The sequence below is a fragment of the Neomonachus schauinslandi genome, chromosome 7 (assembly GCF_002201575.2).
Source record: "Neomonachus schauinslandi chromosome 7, ASM220157v2, whole genome shotgun sequence".
Classification (NCBI taxonomy): Eukaryota; Metazoa; Chordata; class Mammalia; order Carnivora; family Phocidae; genus Neomonachus; species Neomonachus schauinslandi.
The window spans coordinates 61,879,333-61,895,628 of NC_058409.1; the positions used below are offsets into that span (position 1 = coordinate 61,879,333).

Sequence of the window (16,296 nt, forward strand, 5' to 3'; positions counted from 1 at the left end):
GTGTTAAACAATACAGTGTTGTTTTTTTTTAAACATCATATTTCCTTAACTATTGCATCTCTTTTCTATTGAAAAATCAGGTCATTTTTCAAAACATGTTTCACTGTTTTATGTTCCAGACTCTTTGGCAGAGAAGCAGGGGCAAAGATGAAAGCAATCAAGGCCTCAGTCCTTCCTGAAGAGGAATCTCCCTTTTCTGGTTGTTGGAGGTTCTCTTTGCTGGGCTTTAGGAGAGCTGGATGAGCTAGGCAACCCCCAGCTGCATCAATGCTGTCGATTTACCCACTTTGTGCCTATAATACCTGGCTTGGGATAAGTACTTAGTGCTAACAGGAAACCATGACAGATTACGGATTTTAGCTCCCATATTTTTTGGCCTCAGTTTGTTCCTCAAGTTCTGCCTCCTTTTCATGAGTGCTTCAGAAGATGTTTCTTTTCAGTTTTACTGCTTCTTAGTTTTGAAAACCTGCATTTTACGTTAGATCTTGGGCTTTTATTCAAAAGCAACATGTACCAAAAAACCCCATCCCTATTTTGCTGTGATACCCCTTTAAAGGAAGAAAAACAATGCACCTTGCCCCAAATTGCATTACCTGAAATTATAGAATAATGAAAATATAAAATCCCATTCCTCTATTTCTGGTAAAAGGTAAGCATGCCCTGCTTAAGGTACAAAGATGTTATTGAGTGTTAACTAAAATAATGTAAAAGCGTCAAAGGAAAGGTAATGACTCGTATTAAATTTCAGTGCTATTTGAAATGAGCAGAGTCCTAGTACTGACAGAAAAAGAAAGAAAAACAGCGAAGAGTAAAGGCACATTGGCAAGGGGTTAGGGATTACACCTAAATGGGCAAAGTGTGCAAAAATACCAAGGCTGGAAACTTAAGAGACATACACCGTTCTGCAAACAACAACAACTAAATTAAACTTTCTCAAGCTTTCATGCTTTTCCTTATTAACCCCAAAGCCCCTCAAAAGAAGTTCTTTTCTAGTTGCTTTATTTTTTGACTACTTACCCACTTCTTAACTCCTTAATTAACTTATGCAGATTATGTGGAAAGTCACAAATTTTGTGGAACACTGCAGTGGTTAAGAAATGGTCTTTGTGGTCCTACAGATCTGTCTTGAATCCAAACCCTGCTACTTAACAAAGGACTAAAAATGTTACTTAATCCCACTAAGCTGCTGATCTTCACAAGCAAAATATATATGAGTGTATTTAACTCATACAGTTATTATGATAATAAATGCATTGAAAGAAGGCAAATTACTTACTACAATTGTTGGTATGGGTAAATAATAAATGGCACTGTTATCCAGTGAATCCAAGCTGTCTTTTTTCCTCTTGACCCCTCAGAAACATGAGTCTGCCCTGTTTGGGGCATTGTCAGTCTATACCTCCTTCTGATTGGGAAACTCTGGTCTAAACAATAGGAAATACACTCTTTATTGTGACATTCACTATCTCCCCTGAGCTGTACTTATCTATATTTTTCAATATTATTTCCAAAAAATACTCTTTATGAAGTTTCACTCCAGTCCAACTAAATTTATTTGATCCTCCAGATATGTCTCAAATTCTAGACTTTTTCATTTCTTCATTTTAGTTCTTCTGCTTGAAACTACTTTCTAAGCCATCATTGCCATATTTTCCATTATCTGAGGGCAATTCCTATAGTTTTTTAGAAGCCCAAATTTTACTGTATCATAGAATAATACTGTGCTTTATTTATCACAATCATAAGTGATTGGATCATTATACAAATTGTTCCTTTTTTTTTTAACTTCATGGAAATTGCCATAACTTCTTGCCCATTAACTACCATTTTTATTTGGGGATTATGAATATGCTTGGACTAGAACAACGTGATTTGCATTTTGTCTAGGCAACAAATACCAGAATCCCGATATGGACTGTTGTTTTTCAACAGAAGTGAGACAAATTAATCCAGCAAGTGACATTTCCTATGACATGTTTATGCCTAGCTTGTCACTGGTAATTGAAACAGAAGGTAGAGTGGTTTTAAACCTTCCTGATAGGATATCACTTTACTGTGGTTTGTCAATTTTTGCTTCTTTTTCCTGTTTCCAAACAGTTCATGGCTCAGATAAGAAACCAAACTTTATTGGGAAAAATAGTGTGGATTAGTTAAGGTAGCAGGAGTGACAGAACAAAGATAGAACCTGTGATAGTGGAACCTGCAATTTTTAGGGGCACTTTTAATCTTCTCCTTTCAACTTTATGAACTCTGTGCACATTTCCCAAAGACAAGGACAAGTTGTTTTATGTGCCTTCAGGTTTTATAAAGATTGCTATGAAATTATCAACTACATGTTAAAAACCTTTTCTTTCTTTCTTTCTTTTTTTTAAAGATTTTATTTATTTATTTGACAGAAAGAGAGATAGAGAGAGCAGGAGCAGGGGGGAGAAGGAGAAGCAGGTTTCCCGTTGAGCAGGGAGCCTGATGTGGGGCTGGATCCCAGAACCCTGGGATCATGACCTGAGCTGAAGGCAGACGCTTAATGACTGAGCCACCCAGGTGCCCCAATAAAACTTTTCAAAATACAGCTTGCCAATATATGCATGATCTCCAACAAATACAGACATTCGCTAGAATATTTAACATGAATTTATAACCAGTATCTCTATTTCTTAGAATATTTCAGGTTAAATAATATTCATTTCCACTGAAATATTCTATTAGCTTTTTTATTTCATTTTTACTCTTTCCACACATTTGTTTTATCTAAATGAGCATTGTGTGTGTGATGGAATGAGATAAATTCTCATGAGGGCTTATGTAAGTTCAGGTCTTCTGAGAAGCAGATTTCTACATGGAAAAAAAAAAAAAGAAAACACTCAAAAGATTTATCAGGGAAAATACCTGCAAGGGCGAATTAAAAGGGCAAGAGGGGAGGTGGTGCTAGGAAAGCTATCCCACTACAAGTAGCACTGAGCCTGGTGAAAGAGAGGAAAGGAAAGAAATTTGTGCGGGGGTGGGGGGAGTGGCCCAGACTACAATACAGTTACAGCATGTTCAGCAAGGCTGTTCAGGAATCTTCAAGGCAACACTGTCCATCAGAGGAGTCCTGTACCTCCCAGAAATGAGCTGCCGTAGTGTGTCCATGGCATGTTTAGTTATCAGCATGAGGAGAGTGTCTCAGCTCAAAGATGTAGGTGGATGAAGCCCAGCACCTGGGGCTTCAGTCAATTATGCTCTTTGATGTCAAAGGTCTGAAGGAACATTTTTATGGCAGCCACAGAACTCAAATTCAAAACCCTCAATTAAAGAAGAAAATAGGAATTATACATAAACTTGTTCTTAAGTGAGCAGGTTATGTGGAAGCATTGTCTCATTATTTGGACATTGCTATTTGTGATGTTTTACTGTTGTTTATTAGAACATCCCATTAGTTTTTCCACAGGGGGGAAACAGTAAAGTGCTTAAAATGAATGGATTCTTTATGGCTATCTTTGAAGGCAACCAAAGAAAGGCTTGGGCAATCATCATCACAAAGCACAGCAACTTCTAGAAGAAGAAATTCAAAGGATAGAGTGAAAGGTGTCTCCTTTAAAGAAGTAATGACATAAAGTTGAGCCCTTAAATTCTGTCACAATGAAAGAGGGATAAGAACATAGCCTATGTAGTACAAAATACAATATAGAGTACAAAATACAATACATATAGTACAAAAGTCCAATAAATGTGTGGCTCTGATAATTCCTAAAAAAACATGTCAAGTGTTTCTATTATATATGATGTCAGATTTTTACAGACTATCACCTAAAAACACTAGTTGTTCACTCTTGGCAGTCTTAAGTTTCACCAGATAGAGTTTGGAATCTACTCATTTTTAAAACCTTAAAGCTGCAATTTTTGGTCCTAATTTATAATTTTAAAGTAAAATTTAGTAAGCTAATGACAAATGAGTACACTTAAAGGATTTTTCTATACATTTTCTCTGTTTGTTTACCTGTAGAATTTCCAAGGAAAGCTAAGAGATACAGTTAGTAAGATGTGGCCAATGAGGGGCGCCTGGGTGGCTCAGTTGTTAAGTGTCTGCCTTTGGCTCAGGTCATGATCCCAGGGTCCTGGGATCGAGCCCTGCATTGGGCTCCATTCTCAGTGGGAAGCCTGCTTCTCCCTCTCCCACTCCCCCTGTTTGTGTTCCCTTTCTTGCTGTGTCTCAATAAATAAATAAAATCTTAAAAAAAAAAAGATGTGGCCAATGAGGAAATGGTCATAACGATATTCAGAAGATACATGATTATATTCTTGCCAAATGTAGTCATGAATTATGTCAGTAAAGAGAAGCTGCTGTTCCTACTAGAAGAGATGAAAGGCACTTGCAAATGCCTCACTCTCTCCTGGGTTCTTCATATCACAATGAAGACACCCATAGATACTTGGTACAGTTAGCATTAGAGCTATTTTTCATCTCCATATTTGCTATTTATGGTTTCTTACAAAACTAAACATGCTCTTACCAAATGATCCAGCAATTATACTCCTTGGAATTTACCCAAAGGAGTTGGAAACATGTCCACACAAAAACCTACATGCCAATGGTTACAGCATCTTTATTCATAACTGCCAAAACTTGGAAGCAACCAAGATGTCTTTCAATAGGTGAATGGATAAATAAACTGTGGTACATTAGAAAGTGAAATTTTAGTTAGCACTGAAAAGAAATGAACTATAAAACCATGCAAAGACATGGAGGAAACTTAAATGTACATAACTAAGTGAAGTGCCAACCTAAGAAGCCTACCTACTGTATGATTCCAACTATATGGCATTCTCAAAAAGGCAAAACTATGGAAACAGAACAAGATCAGTGGTTTCCAGGGATTGGAGTGGGAAGGATGAATAGGTAGAGCACACAGGATTTTCAGGGCAGTGAAAATACTCTGTATGATACTATAATGATAGATACATACATGTCATTATACATTTGTCCAGGCCTATAGAATGTGCAGTACCAGGAGAGAACCCTAAGGTAAACTTTGGACTTCAGGTGATTACGATGGGTCAATGTTGGTTCATCATTTGTAACAAATGTTATCACTCTATGGAGGTTGTTGATAATGAGGGAAGATATGCATGTGTAGGGGCAGGAGGCATATGGAAAATCTCTGTACCTTCCTTTCAGTTTTACTGTAAATCTGAAACCGTTGTAAAAAAAATAAAGTTAAAGAAAAAAGCCTTTGGAAACACTTGCTTTCATGTACTACAGAGGAAGAGCTATTTCTCTTGTCTCCCCTCTGTTTTGCAGAATCTCCGTTTATCCCTCAGCTTTCTCCTAATTACTACAGTTCCTCTCCCTGTCAGATGCAGTTTCTCATCCTACACCCATCACATATACACTAGTCTGGTTCTTCCTTCCTACCCTGCTATAATGCCAGTTAATTAGAATGTGGATCTGATGTGCTAAGGCATGAGCAGAGAAATAGAGAAGAGACATGAGGAAGCAAGAAGGGGAATAAAAGAAACACGTAACTATTTTGGAATACTACACCTGCCTATTACCAACTCAGAGCTTTGAGCTAAAATGAATATGTAAAGGACTTGGCTTGTATTTTTCCATTTCTTCTTACTGTTAATAAATCTCTTTATACATTTTCTCTAATTGCAGCCCTCGATAACCTTGAGCAGCAACAATCAGAATAGCAACAGAAGAAGAGGGAAAATCTCTTCCAACCACCGCTCCTTCATTTCCCAGAATCCACATTTTGTTCCCTACCATTCCTTTTAATATTTTTTTTCTTTTAGATACTTAACCTGTTAAATAGAAACTTATGAACTTGTTTGGGATCCTAATGACCATATTTTTAAATATTAAATATATTTTAATCCCCAAATTATGAGCAGTATTTTTAAATACAACCAGTTTCTGAGCTGAAAACAGAATGCAGCTAAATTACACACACACACACACACACACATTTTTCTGGTCCAGCTGTATCTTATTTATGTGGTAGAATCTAGTCCAGTATCTTGCATCTAAGGTCCTCTGATCCTGATATCCTGGTAGAAAAATGGACCATGAATTTGAAGATAAAGAAAAGATCGCTGGTCTTAAATCTGTATAACTTAAAAGACTCATCTACAACTGAGAAGAAATCACAATTTGAAAGTTGCTTATGTTTATATCTTCTTGTCTTTTGTTCCATGAAAAAAGTGTAGGAAAGTTATAGGGGGAAAGTTACAGAATACACTACAGAAGGATTATGTGGTGATATTTCATAAGTAGAAATTCTTGCTGGACATGAGAAAACATACCCATGAGGAAGAACTCATCTCCCACTAAAAGACACCTCCCCACCCATTAGAACCACAACATGGGCACTGCTCTGACTTTAAGAAAGAACCTAGTCATTTGGTTGGGAAATTTTCCACACATTTGGCAAGAAATAGGAACAGGATACAACTGAAGGTTTGTTCTCAAGTAAATTGCTGGTGAATGGCAGATTATTTTGCTGACTGACGTTTTTCTCTCTAAGACTTGATTCTCAGAGAAATAACCCAGGTTAAAGAAAACAAAGTAAAAATGTTTTAAAGGATTATATACTATTTGAGCCATGAAGAAATATAGCCATCAACTCGTACTTAACAGGTAAGAAAATTGACATCCAAAGACATTCATTAATTTATCCAGGTTTTCTAATTCGTTTCTAATTATTACAAATCTGAATGCCTAAAAGAAATTTTGACTTCATAAAAATTAAAAACTCTGCAGCACACAAATACAAAATCATAATGAAAGTTAAATGATAAATGACAAATGAGACAAATATTGACAACTTATAAAAAAAGAATGCTTTTCTTTCTACAGAAAGAAGAGGTTCAGATCAATTATAGAGAGATGAACAATCCTATGGAAATGAAGCATAGAACATGAACACACAGCTATCAGTAAAACAACCACTACAAAAAACTATTCACTTATTATTAAGTAAATGCAAATAAAAATAAAAAGAAATCCCTCTGCTAATCTATAAAATATGATGGAATATGGAATATGTTTAAATGTTCGATAGCACCCATAGTTAAGGGATTGTGAGGAAACACAATCAGTGGCACACCAGGGACAGCTTTCCCAACTCGTGAGAGCTGATTTTGCTCATTATTTGCACAACTCTGACTGCAGTAACATCACGTAGGGTGTTTGACATTGATGTTGGCTGGAAGACTTTTACCATGGAGTTTGTCAACCACTATCAAGAAAGAGGTTTTTTTTTTGGTTGTTGTTTCTGTTTTTAATCCAGAGGACCAGTTGTTGAGCATTTATCAGCATACCACTATGTATACTCAGACTTTAAAATGAGAATTTAACTCTTTGAGGAAGACACGGTCTCAGCCACAGCAGAGCTCTGGACGCCCTGCTCCTGCTCCTGACTCACGGCTGTCCGCTCTCGGTGAGGAACAAGTCGGTCAGGAAGCAGTGCCTTTTAAAGACTCTGGGAAGACACCTCTGGAACCAGAGGTTGTGATTCACCGAATTAGAATTACTCTAACCAAACGCAACATAAAATCTGTGGAGAAGGCATGTGCTTACTTGATCAGAGGCACAAAGGAAAAGAATCTCAAAGTGAAAGGATAGTTTAGATGCTTACCAAGACTCAGAATCGCTACAAGAAAAACTCGCGGTGAAGGTTCTAAGACTTGGGATCATTCTCAGAAGAGGATCCACAAGCGACTCACTGATTTGCACAGTCCTTCTGAGATTATTAAACAGATTATTTCCATCAGTATTGAGCCGGGATTTGAGATTGAAGTCACCATTGCAGATGCTTAAATCAACCATTTTAATAAATTATCAGTTGTAAATAAAGAAATAAAATGAGAATTTAATTGATACTTCTTCACAAGACTGCTATATATAAATTTATAACCAAAAGTTTAATGTGTACATAATGACTCAGCCATTTCACTTTTATAAGTTTATCCTTAAAATATATTTAGACAGCTGTGTAAATGTCTATGAAAAAAAAAAGGTTGATCACGCTATCATTTTTAAAAAAACAAAACAAATGGAAACACTCTAAATGTCCAGTGATAGAAACTGACACAAAATACTATGGACATCTAAACAAAGGGAAAATTTTGCAATCATTTAAAAAGAATAAGGAATTTTCATGTATGATGATAGGTAAATATCATGTACTAAATACCATTTAAAATGAAAAAAACAGGTTACCAAGTAGTAGACATAGTATGATTTCCTTGTGTTAATAAAATTGTATAACCAAAAATAAATAAGAGACATCTGAAAGGGTAAAAAAAAAATGTTAGTTAATGCTATTGCTGTTAGAGAGTGGGACTATATGATACGTCAGGAGAAAAAAAAAATATATATATATATATAATATATATATACAGACACATATTTCTCTTCTAGTACATAGAATTTTACATGCACACACATATGATACATAAAATTTTGTACATATATATATTATTTTTTTCTTTATAAATGATCCTGATTAAAATGTTTAATTTCATCGAGCATCATTTTTAAAGGGGAAATATTGCTTTAAATAAAAATACGTAAAACGGTGGTCAAGACTTTGAATAAAGTATTATTTTGTGTCTGTTTGCTTTAGTGTCATTGCTTAGTAGGGGCTAGAGTATGAGGCCATCTGACAGCAGACATTATTACTCTCCATCAGTCTGAGAAAAGAAATATAAAGCACTTAGAAATCTCAAGAGGCTAGCCTTCTATGGGATGTGGAGAGGTTTATTTTCCTCCTTAACAGAGACTTCATGATGGAGTAGATGTGGTTTATTGAACTTGTCATGAGTACAAGGGTGAAATTAAGCTTGCATATCTATGTTTTACTAGTGGCAGTATAAATACAGCATTCTGGAAAATCAGTTGACAATATTCACTAAGTGTAAAAAAAGTTTTAGTACTAGCTGACCTAGGACTTCTATTTCTAGTATATCTGGTCTAAAAATAATCTGAAACAAGGAACAAGCTAATGGTACAGAGATGTCCATCATAGCATTACCTATTTTAATGAACACTTGAATGGAGCTTAACTGTCCAGCAATGAAGAACTTCTAAACAAAATGAAGCATTACAATCAATGGAACAAAATTCAGTAATCAGAACTCTTCCGTACGGGACCACAATAACCATGATGGGGTTTTTTTGTTTCAGTACATCTTCTAACTCAACCTGATGAAAATAAACAAATCTGACTACTGACTGTGAGTGTTGCCTACCTGAGAAAACAGCACCATCATCCACAAATTTACACAAATCTGTTGTCATTCTTTCATCTCCCCCCTTAAGCTTCTCCCATTTTCAATCCATCATTGCATTGGTTAGTGTTAACTACTAAATATTTCTCAAACCTGTATACTACCCCCCCATGTTTACCACTAACATACTCATACAAACATCACTTCTTATTTGGACTATTACAACAGCTTCTCAAACTGTTAACATCTAACAGTTAGCTTCTAACATCTTAGCTCCCACAGTTCTGTTCTTCACATGTAGCCAAAATATCTTTTCAAACAAAAACCTGAAAAAATTGTTGCTCCATTCTCTTTATTCTTTGGATTTAAACAAAGAAACAAATATAATCATCATAAACAAACTGAGGGTTCTAGAAGGGAGGGAGGTGGGGGGATGGGTTAGCCTGGTGATGGGTATTCAAGAGGGCAGGTACTGCATGGAGCACTGGGTGTTATACGCAAACAATGAATCATGGAACACTACATCAAAAACTAATGATGTAATGTATGGTGATTAACATAATAAAATTTAAAAAAGAAAAAAATTTAAAAAAGAAAATAAATAAAAATCTGTATGAAAACATAATTTTGAAAAACATAAAGCTATTTAGGGATTTGCAGAAAATGTTGGGATATAGCACAGATCAGATAGCAAGATACCACTTAAATTTTTTTGAAGTTATAACACGGATGAACTTGAAGCTATGATTCAAAGGTATTAAGTGGTAAGTGGCCTCTAAACTAAAGTTAAACCATAACAAAATGGGTCCTGACAGGGCTGATTAAGGGTATTTCCTCATGGCAGATCTCCATTTTCACTCTAACTAAAAATATGACCAAACAGATGGTGAGACTCTTACTGCTATCTAACGTGGTATCGCCAGCCGTATCTTTAAACTTCAAAGAGCATTTCAGGTCACTGCATGGATATGGACCCTGATAGACTGACTCTAGTAAGGTACTAAAAAAGAAACAAGTATAGATAAACAATTGAGGGGGCAGTAAGTTATAAGCCACTCTATTACCAGATACTCTTAAAACTAACTTTGACATTGATGGAAAATGAAGGTCGAAGGATGACAGAAGTGTCATATTATTGGTATGAAATTACATGCATTTCTCTATATATAATGTATGGTGATTAATATAACATAATAAAATTTTAAAAAATCATATTCCCTGCCACAAGGGATTTTGCTGAGTTTGTGTGTGTGTGTGTCTCTCTCTCTCTTTTTTTTCTTTTAGTTTCAGGTGTAGAATTTAGTGATTCAACACTTATATACAAACAACACCTGCTGTTCATCATAAGTGCCCTCCTTAATCCTCAGCACCTATTTAACCATTCCCCTCACCTACCTCCTCTCTGGTGAACGTAAGTTTGTTCTCTATAGTTAAGAGTCTGTTTCTCAGGTTTTCTCTCTTGTTTCCCCCTATGTTCCTTTGTTTTATTTCTAAAATCCCACATATGAGTGAAATCATATATTTCTTTCTCTGACATTTATTTCACTTAGCACAATACTCTCTAGCTCCATCCATGTTACTGCAAATGGCAAGATTTCATCCTTTTTTATGGCTGAGCAATATTCCATTGTATATATACAACATCTCTTCTTTATCCATTCATCAGTTGGTGGATATCTGGGCTCTTTCCATAATTTGGTTATTCTCGATAATGCTGTTATAAACATCAGGATGCAAGTATCCCTTCACATTTATATTTTGCTTCCTTTGGGTAAATACCTACTAGTGCAATTGCTAGATCATAGGGTAGTTCTATTTTTAACTTTTTGAGGAACCTCCACACTGTTTTCCAGAGTGGCTGAACCAGTTTACACTCCCAACAGTGTAAGAGAGTTCCCCTTTCTCCACATCCTCTCCAACACCTGTTGTTTCCTGTATTGTTAATTTTAGCCATTCTTAGTGGTGTGCGGTGATACCTCATTGTAGTTTTGATTTGTATTTCCTGATGATGAGTGATGTTGAGAATCTTTTCGTGTGTTGTCCATCTGCGTGTATTCTTTGGAAAAATGTCTATACATGTCTTCTCCCATTTCTGAACTATATTATTTATTTTTGGGTATTCAGTTTTATAACTTCTTTATATACTTTGGATACTAACCCTTTATCAGATATGACATTTGCAAACATCTTCTCCCATTCCAAAGGTCATCTTTTAGGTTTTTTTTTTTAAGATTTTATTTATTTATTTGAGAGAGAGAGATACAAAGATAGCGACAGAGAGCACAAGTGAGCATGAGCAGGGAGGAGAGGGAGAAGCAAGCATCCCGCCGATCAGGGAGCCAGTCACGGGGCTTGATCCCAGGACCCTGGGATCAGGACCTGAGCTGAAGGCAGATGTTTAACTGACTGAGCCACCCAGGTGCCCCCGCCTTTTAGTTTTGTTGATTGTTCCCTTCATTGTTCAGAAGCTTCTTATTTTGATGAAATCCCAATAGTTTATTTTTGCTTTTGTTTCCCTTGCCTTCAAAGACATATCCAGTAAGAAACTGCTATGGCCAGTGTCAAAGAGATTACTTCCTGTGTCCTTCTCTATGATTTTGATGGTTTTCTGTCTCACACTTAGGTCTCTAATCCATTTTGAATCTATTTTTGTATATGGTGTAAGAAAGTGGTCGAGTTTCATTCTTTTGCATGTTGCTGTCCAGTTTCCCCAACACCATTTGTTGAACAAATTGTCTTTTTTTTCATTGGATATTCTTTCCTGTTTTGTCAAAGATTAATTGACTATATCATTGTGGCTTAATTCCTGGGTTTTCTATTCTGTTCCATTCATTTATGTATCTGTTTTTGTGCCAGTACCATACTGCCTTGATTACTACCGCTTTGTAATATACCTGGAAGATCACAATTGTGATGTCTCCAGCTTTGCTTTTCAAGATTGCTTTGGCTACTCAGAGTCTTGTGGTTCCATACACATTTGTGGATTGTTTGTTCTAGCTCTGTGAAAGACGCTGTTGGGGGGTGCCTCGGTGGCTCAGTTGGTTAAGCGACTGCCTTTGGCTCAGGTCATGATCCTGGAGTCCCGGGATCGAGTCCCGCATCGGGCTCCCTGCTCGGCAGGGAGTCTGCTTCTCCCTCTGGCCCTCCCCGCCTCATGCTCTCTCTCTCTCTCATTCTGTCTTTCTCAAATAAATAAATAAAATCTTGAAAAATAAAATAAAATAAAATAAAAACATGGGGAGCCTGTGTGGCTCAGTGGGTTGAGCATCTGCCTTCGGCTCAGGTCATGATCCCAGGGTCCTGGGATCGAGTCCCACATCAGGCTCCCTGCTCAGTGGAGAGTCTGCTTTTCCCTCTCCGTCTGTCTGCCTCTCTGCTTACTTGTGCTGTCTCTCTCTCTGTCAAATAAATAAATAAAATCTAAAAAATAAAATAGGGGGAAAAGTTTAAAAAAAAAAGAAAGACACTGTTGGTATTTTGACAGGGATTGCATTAAATGTGTAGATTGCTTTGGATAACATAGACATTTTAACAGTATTTGTTCTTCCAATCCATGAGCATAGATTGTTTTTCCATTTTTTTGTCTCCTCTTCAATTTCCTTCATCAGTGTGTTATAGTTTTCAGAGTACAGATTTTTTACCTCTTTGGTTAGGTTTATTCCTAGGTATCTTATGGATTTTGGTGCAATTATAAATGGGACTGCTTCCTTGATTTCTCTTTCTGCTGCTTCATTATTGGTGTATAAAACTGCAACAGATTTCTGTACATTGATTGTATTCTGAGACTTTACTGAATTTGTGTATCAGTTCCAGCAATTTTTTGGTGGAGTCTTTTGGGTTTTCTATATAGAATATCATGTCATCTACAAAGAGTAAAAGTTTTAGTTCTTCCTTGCTGATTTGGATGCCTTTTATTTCTTTCTGTTATCTGATTGCCATGGCTAGGACTTCCAGTACTGTGTTGAATAAAAGTGATGAGAGTGGACATCCCTGTCTTGTTCCTGACCACAGAGGAAAAAAGTTCTCAGTTTTTCCCCAATGAAGATGATATTAGCTGTGTGTTTTTCATATATAGTTTTTATTATGATGAAGTATGTTCCTTTTGTTGAGGGTTTTTATCATGAATGGATGTTTTACTTTGTCAAATGCTTTTTCTGCCTCTATTGAGAGGATCCTATGGGTCTTATCCTTTCTTTTATTAATGTGGTGTATCATGTTGATTGATTTGCAAATATTGAGCCACCCTTGGAGCCCAGGAATAAATCCCACCTGATTGTGGTGAATGATTCTTTTAATGTACTATTGTATTTGATTTGCTAGTATTTTGTTGAGAATTTTTGCATCCATGTTCATCAGGGATATTGGCCTATAGTTCTTTTTAGTGGAGTCTTTGTCTGGTTTCGGTCTTAGGGTAATGCTGGCCTCACAGAATGAGGAAGTTTACCTCTCATTTCTACTTTTTGGAATAACTCTAGAAGAATTGGTATTAATTCTTCTTTAAATGTTTAGTAGAATTCACCTGGGAGGCCAACTGGCCCTGGACTTTTGTTTCTTGAGAGATTTTTTTATTACTGATTCAATTTCTTTGCTGATTATTGGTCTGTTCAAGTTTTCTATTTCTTCCTGTTTCACTTTTGGTAGTTTATATATTTCTAGGAATTTTCCATTCCAGGTTGTCCAATTTGTTGGCATATAGTTTTTCATAATATTTTAATTATTTGCATTTCTGTGGTGTTAGTTGTTATTTATCCTCTCTCATTTGTGATTTTATTTATTTGGATCCTTTCTCTTTTCTTTTTGATAAGTCTGGCTAGGGGTTTATCAATTTTATTAATTTTTTCAAAGAACCAGCTCCTGGTTTTATTGATTTTTCTACTGGATTTTGTTGTTGTTGTTGTTCCTATACCATTTATTTCTGCTCTAATTTTTATTATTTTCTTCATTCTCTTCGCTTTAGGCTTTGTTTGTTGTTCTTTTTCTAGCTCCTTTAGGTGTAAGGTTAGGTTGTTTATTTGAAAAGTTTCTTGCTTCTTGAAGTAGGCCTGTATTGCTATATACTTCCCTTTTAGGACCACTTTTGCTGTATCCAAAAGTTTTTTGATCATCATGGTTTAATTTTCATTTGTTTCCATGTATTTTTTTTTAATTTCTTCTTTTATTTCCTGGTTGACCCATTCGTTGTTTAGCAGCATGTTGTTTAAGCTGCATGTATTTGTGGTCTTTCCAAAGTTTTTCTTGTGCTTGATTTCCAGTATCATAGAGTTGTGGTCAGAAAATATGCATGGTATGATCTCAATCTTTTTGTACTTTTTGATAGCTGATTTGTGACCTAATATGTCATCTATTCTGGAGAAGTCCCATGTGCACTTGAAAAGAATGTGTATTCTGCTGCTTTAGGATAGAATGTTCTGAATATATCAGTTAAGTTCATCTGGTCCAGTGTGTGCTTCAAAGCCATCGTTTCTTTGTTGATTTTCTGTTTAGATGATCTGTCCATTGATCTAAGTGGGGTTTTAAAGTCCCCTATTATTACTGAATTATTATCAATGAGTTCTTTTATATTTGTTATTAATTGTTGATAGATATGAATTTATTGACATTTTACTTGTTTTGTCATTGTTTCTGCAGATTTTCTCTGATCCTTTCTTGTCTTTGTCACTTTTGGTCTTTCCTTCCCACTCAGAGTCCCCTTTAATATTTCTTGCAGGGCTGGTTTAGTGGTAACGATCTTCTTAATTTTAGTTTGTCTGGGAATCTCCTTATCTCTCCTTCTATTCCGAATGATAGCCTTGCTGGATAGAGTATTCTTCGCTGCAGATTTTTCCCATTTAGCACATTAAATATATCATGCCACTCCTTTCTCCCTGCTAAGTTTCTGTTGAGAGATATGCAGCTAGACTTATGGATCTTCCCTTGTAAATTAGGGATATCTTTTGTCTTGTTGCTTGTAGGATTTTTCTTTATCATCATATTTTGCCAATTAATTACAATATGTCTTGCTGTTGGCCTGCTTTTGTTGATTTTGATGGGAGTTTTCTGTGCCTTCTGGATTTGGATGTGTTTCCTTCCCCAGATTAGGAAAGTTTTCAGCTATTATTTCCTCACATAAATTTGCTGCCACCTTTTCTCTCTCTTCTTCTTCTTTTGCTGGGACTCCTATAATACAAATGTCATTACATTTGATGGAGCCACTGAGTTCCCTAAGTTTTTTCTCATGTTCCATAATTCTTCTTCCTCTGTTTTGTTCAGCTTTATTATTTTCCATTATCTTCCATATCACTTATTCGTTCCTCTGCTTCTTCAATCCTTGTGTTCACTGCGTCCTGTTTCGAATCTCACTTACTGTATTTTTCATTTCTGACTGATTGTTTTTTAATTATTTTACCTCTGCAGTAATGGCCTCCCTGAAGTCTCCCATTCTTTTCTCAAGCCCAGAAAGTAACCTTATTATTGTTGCTTTAAATTCTCCACTAGGCATATTACTTAAATCTGTTTCACTTAGGTCTCTGCTTGTGACCTTATCTTGTTGTTTCATTTGGGATGAATTCCTCTGTCTTGGCATTTCGTCTAAGTCTCTGTCCTCTTCTGTGCATTAGAAAGCCTGTTATGCTTCCTGCTCCTGAGAGTAATGGCTTTATGTAGAAGAGGTAGTATAATGTCCAGGGCCTGGCACTTCAGGGAGTGTCTCTGGTGTATTCTGTGTGCACTCTGCTGCTGTGTTTTGGTTGGCCTATTCCTCAGGTCAGTCGTCTGCAGAGGTCTGCTTGCCTGCAGTGGGCAGTGTTTGGTCCTTGGCCACAATGTGGCAAGTTTTTACTAGGTGTGTTCTGGTCTGCCCATTAAATGAAACCTGATCCTATTTCCATTAGGACTGAAGCCCTGCAGAACTCTCTGGTCAGGAGACATGGTATGGGCAGGGATTTCTGCTGACGTTCTGAGGAAGGGGCTTGCTATGCTGGCACTGAGGCAAACTTGACCAAGAAGGGCAGTACCAGTGCAGGGGTGTGGGACATGGTGTAAATAGGTTAGGCAGCTAGTCTTGGTGCTGCACTGCTTACAGCGGGTGGCTCTGTGTTTATGCTG

General features: G+C 36.4%; 1 pseudogene; it reads left to right on the forward strand.

Annotated features, from left to right (window-relative positions):
* The first annotated feature begins 6,584 nt into the window (after positions 1 to 6,584).
* On the forward strand, positions 6,585 to 7,801 carry LOC110587361 (annotated as a pseudogene).
* The last annotated feature ends 8,495 nt before the right edge of the window (positions 7,802 to 16,296 follow it).